The sequence below is a fragment of the Dromiciops gliroides genome, chromosome 2 (assembly GCF_019393635.1).
Source record: "Dromiciops gliroides isolate mDroGli1 chromosome 2, mDroGli1.pri, whole genome shotgun sequence".
Lineage (NCBI taxonomy): Eukaryota > Metazoa > Chordata > Mammalia > Microbiotheria > Microbiotheriidae > Dromiciops > Dromiciops gliroides.
Genome location: NC_057862.1, coordinates 70,462,074 through 70,473,821, shown reverse-complemented (window position 1 = coordinate 70,473,821; position 11,748 = coordinate 70,462,074). Strand labels below are relative to the sequence as shown.

General features: G+C 38.6%; 1 non-coding gene across 1 annotated transcript; it reads left to right on the top strand.

Moving 5' to 3' along the window:
- Nucleotides 1–10,358: 10,358 nt before the first annotated feature.
- LOC122744907 lies at nucleotides 10,359–10,465 on the top strand. The gene has a single exon (XR_006355241.1). It is a non-coding gene; the product is annotated as a U6 spliceosomal RNA (small nuclear RNA).
- The last annotated feature ends 1,283 nt before the right edge of the window (nucleotides 10,466–11,748 follow it).

The window sequence follows — 11,748 nt, the reverse complement described above, 5'->3', positions numbered from 1 at the left end:
GCCAGAAAAGATTTATTTATAGAAGCATTTTGAGGATGGTGAAAAAGACCACTGACTTTGGAATAAGAAGGTCTAGGTTGGATTCCTGGCTCAGTCACTTACTTGCTGCATGCCTTAGTCTCCCTGCTTAGCTTCATTCCTATTAAACATTTTTAATTGAATGTCATCTCAAAATGGATATGTACAAAATAGATCTCATTACCTTTCCTTTCCAAACACACTTATCTGCTGAACTTTCTTATTTCTGTGGAAATTAGAAACCCTTCCAGATTCTCAGCTTTGCAGTCTCTCTGTTTTCCCTGACTTCTCACCCTCCCCTCACTCTAGATAGCCAATCAGGTGCCAAAGCTCACTGCTTATGCCTCTTGTATTTGGCCCTTTCTCTCTTCTCAGTCACCACCTTAGTGCAGGCCCTCATTATTTCTCATCCAGAGTGGCGCAACTCCCTCCAAATTGGTATCCCCTCTTGGAGTCTCTCCCCATTCCTATTCTTCCTCCACACAGCTGCCTAAGTGATTTTCCTTATGTACAGATCTGTCCTTGTCAGTTCCCTACTTAATAAATACCATTGGCTCTTTATGCATCTAGCAGAAAATGCACAGGCTAGCTTTTAAAGTCCTTCTCAACTTTGTCCCAATTTATCTTTCCAGTCTCATAATTCCCCTTCTCACATTGTATGGTCCAGACAAATTGACTTTCTCTTTGTTCACATAGCTCTCTGTATCTTGTCTCTATATCTTTGAATTGGCTGCCATCCATGCCTGCAATGTACCCCCTTCTCATCTCTACCTTATAGCATTCATCTTTTCTATCAAGACTTGACCCAAATACCATCCTTTCTTCATCCCCATATTGCTCATGCCTTCCCTTATAACACTGTATTGATTTTTATTCAGTATGTATGTATTTATTATATACAAATATAATATTGAGAGAATATAATTCCCCCTGCTCCTTAAGAGAATATAAGCTTCTTGGAAATAGGAGTTATTTCATTTTTTGTCTCTGTGTCCCCAGAATCTAACTCAGTGCCTGGAACATAGGAAGTCCCTAATAAATGCTTAATAATTGATAGGTTGATTGTGTGACTGTGGGCATGACCCTTAATGCTATCTATAAATTGGAAATAGTGATAACTGTACTAATTTTTTAGTTTAATGATAATAACTAACATTTGCATAATGATTTAGAGTTGGCTGAACATTTGCATACCTTCTCACCTAGCCTCACTACAACCCTATGAATTAGATACTACAATTATTGTCATCATCTCATCATCTCCATTTTGCTTTTAAAGAAATGAAGGCTGGGGGAAGTTGAATAACTTTCCCCATGATCATTCAGCTCTAGGTCAGAGACCCAGAGGCAGAATTCGATGAAGGTTTTCCTGACTTCAAGAACAGCAATCTATCTCCTAAGCCATGTTGCCTCTGGTAGAGAATCAATCCCTAACCATTTATTTAAAACTTACTATGTGTCAGACACTAACCATTAATTAAAAACCTACTATGCACCAAACACTGCAGCTACAAAGACAAAAATGAGGTGAAAAGGCCCCATCTTAAAGGGGTTCCCTTTCATCAACAGAAATAGCATGTACACTTGTAATTATATGTAAAATATATGCAAAATAAAGACAAAGTATGGCATAAAGAAAGGACAGGAGCCAATAAGTCCATTGGACTGATCCTCTATTACAGAATGGCAAGCCATGAAGAAAAGACTATTTGCCCTGATGGTGGAAATGTAAATATTAATGAGAACATGGATGGAACCAAGTCTTATCGATATCACTGTGGGTCAGGGGAAACAGGTCAGTCTCTATATCCTGTTACTTCTTTGGTTTACTGGATAAGACATGAGCATAGCTTTCAAGGAATGATTGCATTTAAAGGACACCAATTTATCCAGGTCAACCAGGGAAACATTCCACATGTTGAAGGTCATGGAAGCAAGTATCTGGATAGTTGCCCAAAGATTTGACTTTCCATCCAGATGCTCCCACACAAGGATTACACGTGCTTTTCCCCTATGGAATTGGCTGTTTTCACAAGTCATTTACAACAGAAAGGTCTTCTGGACCCTGATTTTCCCTCTATGGCTACAGCAAACAACAATAACTCACCTTTTTGTAGTACTTTAAGACTTGGAAAGCACTTTCTGCATCACAACCCTCTGGGATACACAGTGAATGTATTATTATCCTCCTCAGACCTTAAATCATTATAGAAATGTGAGCTGTTAATAAAGCTGTTGTCTCACATACAAGGAAACTCAGAGTCAGAGAAGGTTAATGACTTGTCCATGGTCATAGCTATTAGGTATTATCATCCAAATTTGAACTTGGGTCCCCAGATTTCAAATCTCTTATTCTTCCCACCACACCATGCAAATGTGAATTGTATCCTGGGTACATGTAATATCTTCATTGGGAGGTATTCTAACTATATCATATAGTAAAGTCTGCCTACTCCACCTTGGAAATTTAGTGTTGGAAGGTCAACTAGTCCAGGCTCCCACTCAAGGTAAGAATCCTCTCTTCAACACACCTGATAGTTGATCTCACACAGTTTCTGTTTGAACACTTCCAATGATAGAATACTCATTACCTCTCCTTACAGTCCATTCCTTTTTTGATCACCTCTAATTATTAGGAAATTCTACTTTATTTGGAGCTCAAATTCTTGCTCTTCTCCCACCCAAACCTCCCCACCATTAGTTTAAATGTCCTCCCCACCCCAGAGATCATGTTCCGCTTCGATTAGCATTCCTGGGAGTTGCTCTGGCCCAGTGAATAGAGAAGCAACCTTATTACATGTAGTTTGTAGATTTACTTTCTCTAAATCAGCTCTTCTTTCATTATCATTTCCCACATTCATCTTGGCCTCCCCCTTTGGTGACATTGGAAACATTATTAATGCCGGCAATATCTGTCAAGTTTTAATGGGTCTGTTCTGCAAAATGCCACCTGATTTATCAAGCCATCTAAATCTCTTTCTCCCTCCCCTCAAATGCTGGAGTTGTTTTTCTTTAATTATGGAGCCTACAGCAATCTAAGATTTATACCCTATGTCTGCTCCATCCTGGGGATTAGCAACAGGTGGCTTCAGGCAGTTTCTTCTGAGCCCATCACCAGGATCTCCTGGAAATGCAGAAAAATAATTTGTTCTCCCTTTCAGAGAATGCAGATAAAGAAAATCAGGGTAGACTTAGGCCAACTTTCTCTATTTGATCTGTCTCAAAAAAAAAAAAAGAAGTGAAAAAAGACATGTTTTCCTTTTGCCTGACTCCTTCAGGCCAGAGTGAATCATGACTGGATTCTAGAAGCTTGGCAACCATGCCCACACAGCTCTGGCAGTGTGCCCACTAGACACAGTGAATGTGTGAAAGGCTTGGCAGGTCCCCTTGACTCGGGGAAGCGACAGCATAGAAACTGCCACATGCGGGAGAGCAGCTTTGAACACTCCCTTCAGAGAGAAACCAAGTGGGTGAGATGTGAGGAATTCAATGATGATGGGAGGAAGGGCTCTTAGAGCGATCAAGAGCATTGCAGAATGCTGTCATTCGGCTGCCCAGCAAAGCAGACTGTTTCTATACAGCTCATCAAGGTGAAATGATTCTCACTTGTGCTCAAGGATTCTCTGATGAAGAATCCTTCAAGTGAGCTTGAGACGATGTAAATGATGAGGCGTTGAGCAAACGCAGACACAACGTAGTCTCCTGATAATCTCTGGCCCCAAATCATTTATGAAAGCAGGGGAGATAGCTTACCATGGGATGCTAATACTGGCATCACCTACATCCCCAGTTATGAGGAAGGTGAAAGGAGAGGATACTTGCAAAACATTTTACCAGCCTTAAAACACTAGGGTGATATGAGCTGCTAATAACGGGATTCAAGGGAAATGACACTTTTGTATACAACAAGGACACTCACTAGGGAAACTCAGTACCCAAATCCCAACTGTGACTAATAAAATGTATCAGCCAGGGCTTACATGACTTAAAAAGTGGGGCTTCGGAAAAGTCGCTTACTCTCTCTGTACCTCAGGCAACTCGCTAGGTTTGATCTACTAACCATAGCTGGGCAGTGGTCTGTAATGGTGGAGAGAGTTCCTCCTGCTACTGATAAATCACATACTGTTCATGCATTTGAGTATACATATTAGATATGGATAAAGATGTCCATAGAGCACATTATGCACAACTATATATACATATAGATGTCAATACACAGATACATAAATATACATGTAGATACACATGGGATTACACCAGTGATACACAGGTGCTTCTGTGTTTGTATGCATATATTTATGTCCGCTAGGTGGTGCCATAGTGCATAAAGTGCTGGGCCTAGAGTCAGGAAGACTCATTTTCTTGAGTTCAAATCTGGCCTCAGTCACTTACTACCTCTGTGATCCTGGACAGGTAACTTAACCCTGTTTACCTGAGCTTCCCCATCTGTAAAATGAACTGGAGAAGGAAAAGGCAAACCACTCCAGGATCTTTGCCAAGAAAACTCCAAATGGTGTTACAAAGAGTGGACATGACTGAAAAAAGACTAAACAACAATGAAAATATCTACACATACATATATAGGATATCCCAAAAGTCTTAGTGCATTATATAGAATCGTTTAATGGATATTATATACACACATATACACACAGGTGTGTCTATACTTACACATAAATGTTTATGCGCATATACACACATATACATACATGCATTCATGTATACATACAGAGAGAGAGAGAGAAAGAGAGCAACCATGCAACTGACTAAGCGGCTTGGTACATAGAGAATTACGAGTCAAGAACACCTGATTTCATGTGCTACCTCTAAGACATATTGCTTGTGTGTGTATGTATGTATAGATATATACATATATAAAACCATTAATAACCTGTATCATATTTAAATTATAAAATATATAATATTTAATAGTCAATATTACCTATAACATGTAGTAGCCAATATGGCATATAATATAAAATATATAACAGTTAATAACCTTTATTATATAATATAAACATAATATTAATAACCTATATTAGGTTACATACAATGTATAGAATTTAATAAAACCTATATGTTATATAAATATATGATGTCTTATAACATATGTATGTATGTATTGTATATATATTATTTTGAGTAGATTATATACAGGGTACTAAACCTTTTGGAATAACCCATGCACCTATGTATATATAGGTATAAATATGTATATGCATATGTGTTTGCATAATATGTCTTTGTGTGTGTGTGTGTGTGTGTGTGTGTGTGTGTGTGTGTGTGTGTGTGTGTGTGTGTGTGTGTAGGGATAGGCATTTGAGCTGTGATTGCATTGATATAAGGAATTTCTGGAGGAGGAAAACCCAGCCGACAAAGCAGGTCATCAGCTTCTTTGGAGGTTGTGATCTTTAAGGGCTGGCTGCCTACAATGCTGAGAAGTTCTGTGCTTTTCCCAGGGTCCTACAACCAGCATGTGTTAGAGGTGGCTTATGAACCTAGGTCTCCTTGGCCATGAGTTCCATTCTCTATTTGCCATTCAACTTAGCCCTTCATATAAATACAGATGTACACATAGTTATGTATAATAAAGTATTTGTGATCTCTATGAAACTAAAAAATTGTTATGTACAGGATTACACATGGTTACTCATATCAGATATGTAGATGATTGCCCACATAGTTTATGGGTAACCATAAATATATTTAATAATAATAAAAATAACAGCAAACATTTTAATATCACTTGCTAGACTCAATATCACTGCCAGACACTGTGCTGTGTCTTACAGTTATTATCTCAATTGAGCCTCACTATTATTAAACCCATTTTTCAGATGAGGAATCTAAGGCAAATAGGTTAAGTGACTTTCTCAGGTCATACAGCTTAAATGTTTGAGGTCAGATTTGAATTCAGATCTTCCAGGTCCAGTGATCTATCCATTATTCCACCTAGGGGCCCTGATAATCTGAGATGAATATTCAACTACATGAAGGATCTGTGATTTTTGTATATTCTATGTATATTTGTGATTTTATCAGTGTGGAGAAATTCCAGCGTAGAAACTCCCTCTATGAAAACATATTCACAGGGGCAGCTAGGTGGTGCAGTGGATAGAGCACCTGCCCTGGAGTCAGGAAGACCTGAGTTCAAATCCAGCTTCAGATACTTGACACTTACTAGCTGTATGAGCCTGGGCAAGTCACTTAACCCCAACTGCCTCACACACACTCACACAAAAACCCCCAAACAAAACATATTCACAAATAAGCATGTAACTTATCATTTTAAACTTACCCAGGACACTGAGAAGTTGGGTCTTTCCCATAGCCACCCAGCTATTTCAGGGACAGGATTTGAACTCAGATCTTCCTTCCTCTAAGGTCTAAATTTGATCTAATGTGTCAGATCCCTCTCATATCTGCATATAACCAGGGCAATATAATGAAAAAGCACAGGTGTTGAAGCCAGATGACCTTTACTTACCAATGACACTCACTAATCATGTATCCTGGAGAAAAATTGCAAAATCTGTTTGAACCTCAGTGTACAGTTTTGCAAAATGGGCTTGTGAACTGTATCAGAACCAGGAAGGCCCAAGTCAAAATCAGTGACATTGTTATATCCTAAAGAGGTGTCCAAATTCTCAAGAAGACTTTTAGTGTTCACGATAGTTTCTTTCTTTTAAAATTGCTCATCTATATTTAATATTGTAGAGTAGAAAGAAACTTGGACCTGTAGTCACAACCATATTTTAATCCTGGCTTTGTGCTCTGCATCTCTGAATCTCAGTTTTCTCACTTGTAAAATCGATGTAATAATACATGCATTCTCTATCAGAGTTGCTGAGCAGATCAAGTGAGGTAATGGTTGTAATGCCCCTTGTGAAACATAAACCACTCTATGCATGGCGACTGACATTATTCTTACCATATAAACTGTGACATTTCTGATGGAGACTGAAAATTTGTGATTCCTCAGAGTAAGAAGTAAGAAGACTGAGGGCTACCATTTATAGAGTACTTTAAGATTCACCAAGTGCTTTTCAAGTCCCATCACCTTCCACCCTGAGAGCTAAAAGCTATGTGTCCTTAAACTGGTTTTACAGATGAGGAAACGAATCACAGCTAGTTAGTAGTAGAGTCTGGATTTGAACCTGGGTATCTTCTGACTTGACTCCCTCACACTTTCTACATGCTTCTTCTCCTAGATTTTTGTGAATTGTTTTCCCCATTGTGAGATCAGGATGCAGGAATTATTATTCTCTTACACATGAGGGAAGGGGCAGCTAGGTAGCACAGTGGATAGAGTATCAGACTTGGAGTCAGGAAGATTCATCTTCCTGAGTTCAAATCTGGCCTCAGATACTTACTAGCTATATGACCCTGGGCAGGTCACTTAACCCTGTTTACCTCAGTTTCCTCAGCTATAAAATGACCTGGAGAAGGAAATGGCAATCCACTCCAATATCTTTGCCAAGAAAACCCCAGAAGGGGTCAAGAAGGGTTGGATAGGATTGAAAAAAAATGACTAAAACAACAATAAATACAGATAAGGGAACTGAGGCTTAGAAATACTAATATGCCCCAAGTAAGACAACTGGATAATGGCAAAGCCTGGTTCTCCTGACTCCAGTCAGGAGTATATTGTAAAACATAATGGAGTTGTTACCATCATTTTGCATTATAAGCATAAATTGAAAGAACACTTATCTTGGAGTCAGATGATCTGGGTTCTAGTCCTAGGTGACACTTGCCAGCTTTATCTATGGAGAAAGCTATTTGACCTCTGAGAGTCATGTTTTTAACCTCTGTTTATCTCACTTTCCTCATCTTTAAAATGGGCACCTGCCTCTCAGGGTTTTGTTGTGAGGGTCCAAATGAGATCATAATTGTAAAGTACTTAGCATAGCATCTGGCCCCTAGTAAGCACTATGTAGATGTTAGCTTTTGTTTCTGTAGAATAAGGATAGAGGTAACTTAAACACTTCCCTCTGAAGGAAATGTGAAATACAGTGACATGGATTACTGTCTCTCAAAAATCATTCCATTTCTCCTCACCTCATTAATAACATTGAGTGAATGGCTCTTCCATAATGCTCTCATGTCCTATTTCCTTTCTCTCCTCTCTTTCTCCCCTCCATTCTCATTTCTCCCTTCCCCATTCTCCTTGCCACACCCCTTTCCTGCATATGCATATATTCTCTTCTCATCTATCTCCCAACTTCTCTCATTAATTCAAACCATATTTAGTAAGCCCCCTAGAGTTCTATGCTAGATACTGCAAAGGGATTTAGAGATTCTCCATGCATGCTTCTTTGTTGTCCTTGTTCCTAATATTGCTTCTTCATCTTTTAATCCTTTGGGCTTTTTACTTTGCAGACAGACTTAGAAGTACAAGAGGATGATAAGTACTCAGTGAATCACACTTTAATATCAAACAGTGGAGAGTGGGGGTTGCTATTTGATCTCAGTGATAAGCATTTTAAACTGCTTCATGAAAATGGAAAACAAAACCCAAGTTTTTAATGGGTGTAATTTCATACTAGCTATTGGCCTTGGTTCCTGCTGGTCATTTTCTTTGTTTTTTTTTTCTTTGAACTTTGGAGAAATATATTATACTGGAACATTAATATGGATTTCTGGCAAAGTGTATTATGAGTTTTGTTTTAATTTTATTTTCTTAAATAAAATTAAAACAAGTTTTATTTTGACCTAACATACAGACCCCAAAAACCACACAAAAATCCCCCAGTGTATTATTCAAAAAGAACAAAAGTACTGGGTTCCCCATCACTAGATGTCTTCAAGCAAAGGCTGGCTGACTACTTGAATGGGATACTGTAGAGACACGTTGCGTTGTAAAGGACACACACAGCACTAATCCAGACCTGCATCTGACTCCAGGCTCAGGCACATGCTATCATGTGACACTGGTCTAGTCCATTTCTCTAAGCCTTAATTTCCTCCTCTGTAAAATGGAGAATAAAAGCACATGTCTTATGGGGTTGTTGCAAGTATCAAGATAAAAATATGTAAAGCTCTCAGTAAAACCGAAATCTCTATATAAATGTGGGCTATTATCAGAAGGGACTTTTGCTCAGGTAATATTTGACTGAACTCTGTCTCTGACTGAAATCCTAAATTGAGATTCTGGGGTACCAGCTGAGACTAGTTAGTCTCTGAAATCCCTTTCACCTCTAACATTTTATGATTAGATTTCCCAGGTTTTTTATTTTTTATGCAGATGGCTGGTATCAGGGAGGAAGAGATGCATACAGCATACAGGCTATTTGACATTAAGATTTGCAGCTGCAATGTGGAACAATGCACACAGCTGTGGCCTCCCTCCCACACAAAGGAGCTGGGGCCAGCTGACCTATAAAGGCAGCATGTATGGTTTAATCAGAAGAGTTGTGCAAAATGTCTTTCTCCGATTCATATCTCATTTGCTCTGAGTAGGTTCCCAGAATCTTGACTCTGCACCCTGACTAATTCCATCCCCCCAGTGGCTCAGTTCCCTTGGAAATAACACAAATATATAAGACCAAGAGTCATTCCCCAATGAATAAGTAGTCAAAGGATATGAACAAACAGTTCTCAAAAGGAAAATTGCAAACTATTAGTAATAGTATGAAAGCTAGCTCCAAATAATGAATAATAACAGAAACACAAATCAAAACAACTCTGAGGTTTCATCTCACACACAATTAGTTGGCAGTGATGACAAAAGATGGGATTAGGGAATACTAAAGAGGTTGAGGAAAGACAGGCATACTAATACACCCTTGGGGGAAGCTATAAATTGATCCAACTTTTCTGGAAAGTACAAGGACAATAGTGTACATAACCTTTGACTGAAAGATCCCACAGCTAGAAACATACCCATACAAAGTCTAAGAGAGAAAGGTCTCATAATATACCAAAATATTCAAAGTAGTACTTTTTGTAGCATCATAGTAGAAACTGTGTAGATGCCATCAATTAGGGTCTACCTAAACAAATTGGGGTATGTAAAAGGAATGATATTACTGTGCCATAGTAAATGCTGAATATGAAGAATTCAGAAAAGTATGAGAAGACATGAACTGATGCAAAGTGAAGTAAGCAGAACCAGGAAAATAATATACTCAGTGAGGGCATCAGCACAAATGGAATGAGTTTAAAAATATAGAAACTGAATTCTTTGAAATTGTAATGACCCAACTTTTCCCAGAAGAGATAAGAAAATGCACCTCCCCAAAGGAAGTGAAAAATTGTATATTTTGCCAGGCTCAACTAAAGTTTGCAGAACTGCTTTTTAATTTTTTTTCTTCCTTGTTACAAAAATGGCATGCTGGGTTCTCACTTCAGCAGCACATATACTAAAATTGGAACGATACAGAGAAGATTAGCATGGCCCCTGTGCAAGGATAACACACAAATTCATGAAAAATGGCATGCTGGGTAGTGGAGAGGGACAAATATGATTGGAAATTATTATTTTTAAAAAAGATATAAATAATTAAAAAAATTTTAATGTGAAAAAAGATATCAATAATTTTAAAAAGAAAGAAAATGGTACCATTGTGTTTGAAAATTCCTTCACTATGTGTTACTATCCACTGGAAGCCTTGAGATTTCCTTCTAATACATTCAACTTTATATCACAAAACAGATATGATTATGTAAAAAATATTTGCATTTATAAAAAGTCACATTATAAATACTCTATGTTATGCCCTCCTCTCCTCGATCTATGTGTTGCAGCTTTGGTCTGTCCGCAAGATGCCCTTTGTTGGGTTACCTTCCCCAGGGTTGATACACCATCAGCTCCCTAGTTTCTTGTATCTTGGTTATACCCTTAACACAGCACTGTGCCTTACACATATTAGGTGCTTAATAAATGCTTGTTGATGTGGCTTAGCTTTGCAAACAGTTCTGTGAACAGTGAACCATAGAAAGCATCTTGGGAAACATAACCAAACCATCCATGTTAACTCCTGCCTGATTTTCCCAAAGGTATAGTGTGTAGAGCCAAATACTCAACTATAGAGAAAGATGGTAAGAACCAACCCAGACCACTACAATTCAGGCTCTACACACTTGTCAAATCCTCATCTGCCATTCACTCCCTTGTGCCCTCATACAGCATGCCAATACAGTCCAATACAAGAAACATTTACTAAGTTGGCTGGGTGTTGTCCTTCATACTCAAACAGGACCAAAACGATATCACTATGTTGGATTTAAGGTACAGTGTGTCTGACTGGGCATGATCTGACCAATGTGAGCTTAGAGGGCTCTGTCACAGGTTGGGCAGAAATAGTCCATATGAACATTGGGAGTGGAGATGTCTTTAAATTTATGCAGCTCATGTTTCCTTTGAGCTACTGCAATTCGGTTTCACTCATGGGACTCAGTGTCTTCTTTGATGCAGGCAAGCCATGCCAGCGTCTCCCATGTCATGCAATCGATTCCAAAGTTCTTCAGAGAGACCTTGAGAGTGTCCTTGTCACTTCTTCTGAACACTATGTGAGAGCCTGCCTTGTGGGGGTTCTCCATAAAATAGTCTTTTAGGCATGTGTACGTTTGGCATTTCACCAACATGACTAGCCTATCAGATGGTACTCTCTGCAGTAGAGTTTAGATGCTTGGCAGTTTAGCTAGAGAAAGCACGTCACTGTCCAGTAATTTATCTTGCCAGGTGAATATTTCAAATGTCCCTAAGACTCCCAAATAAAAGTGATT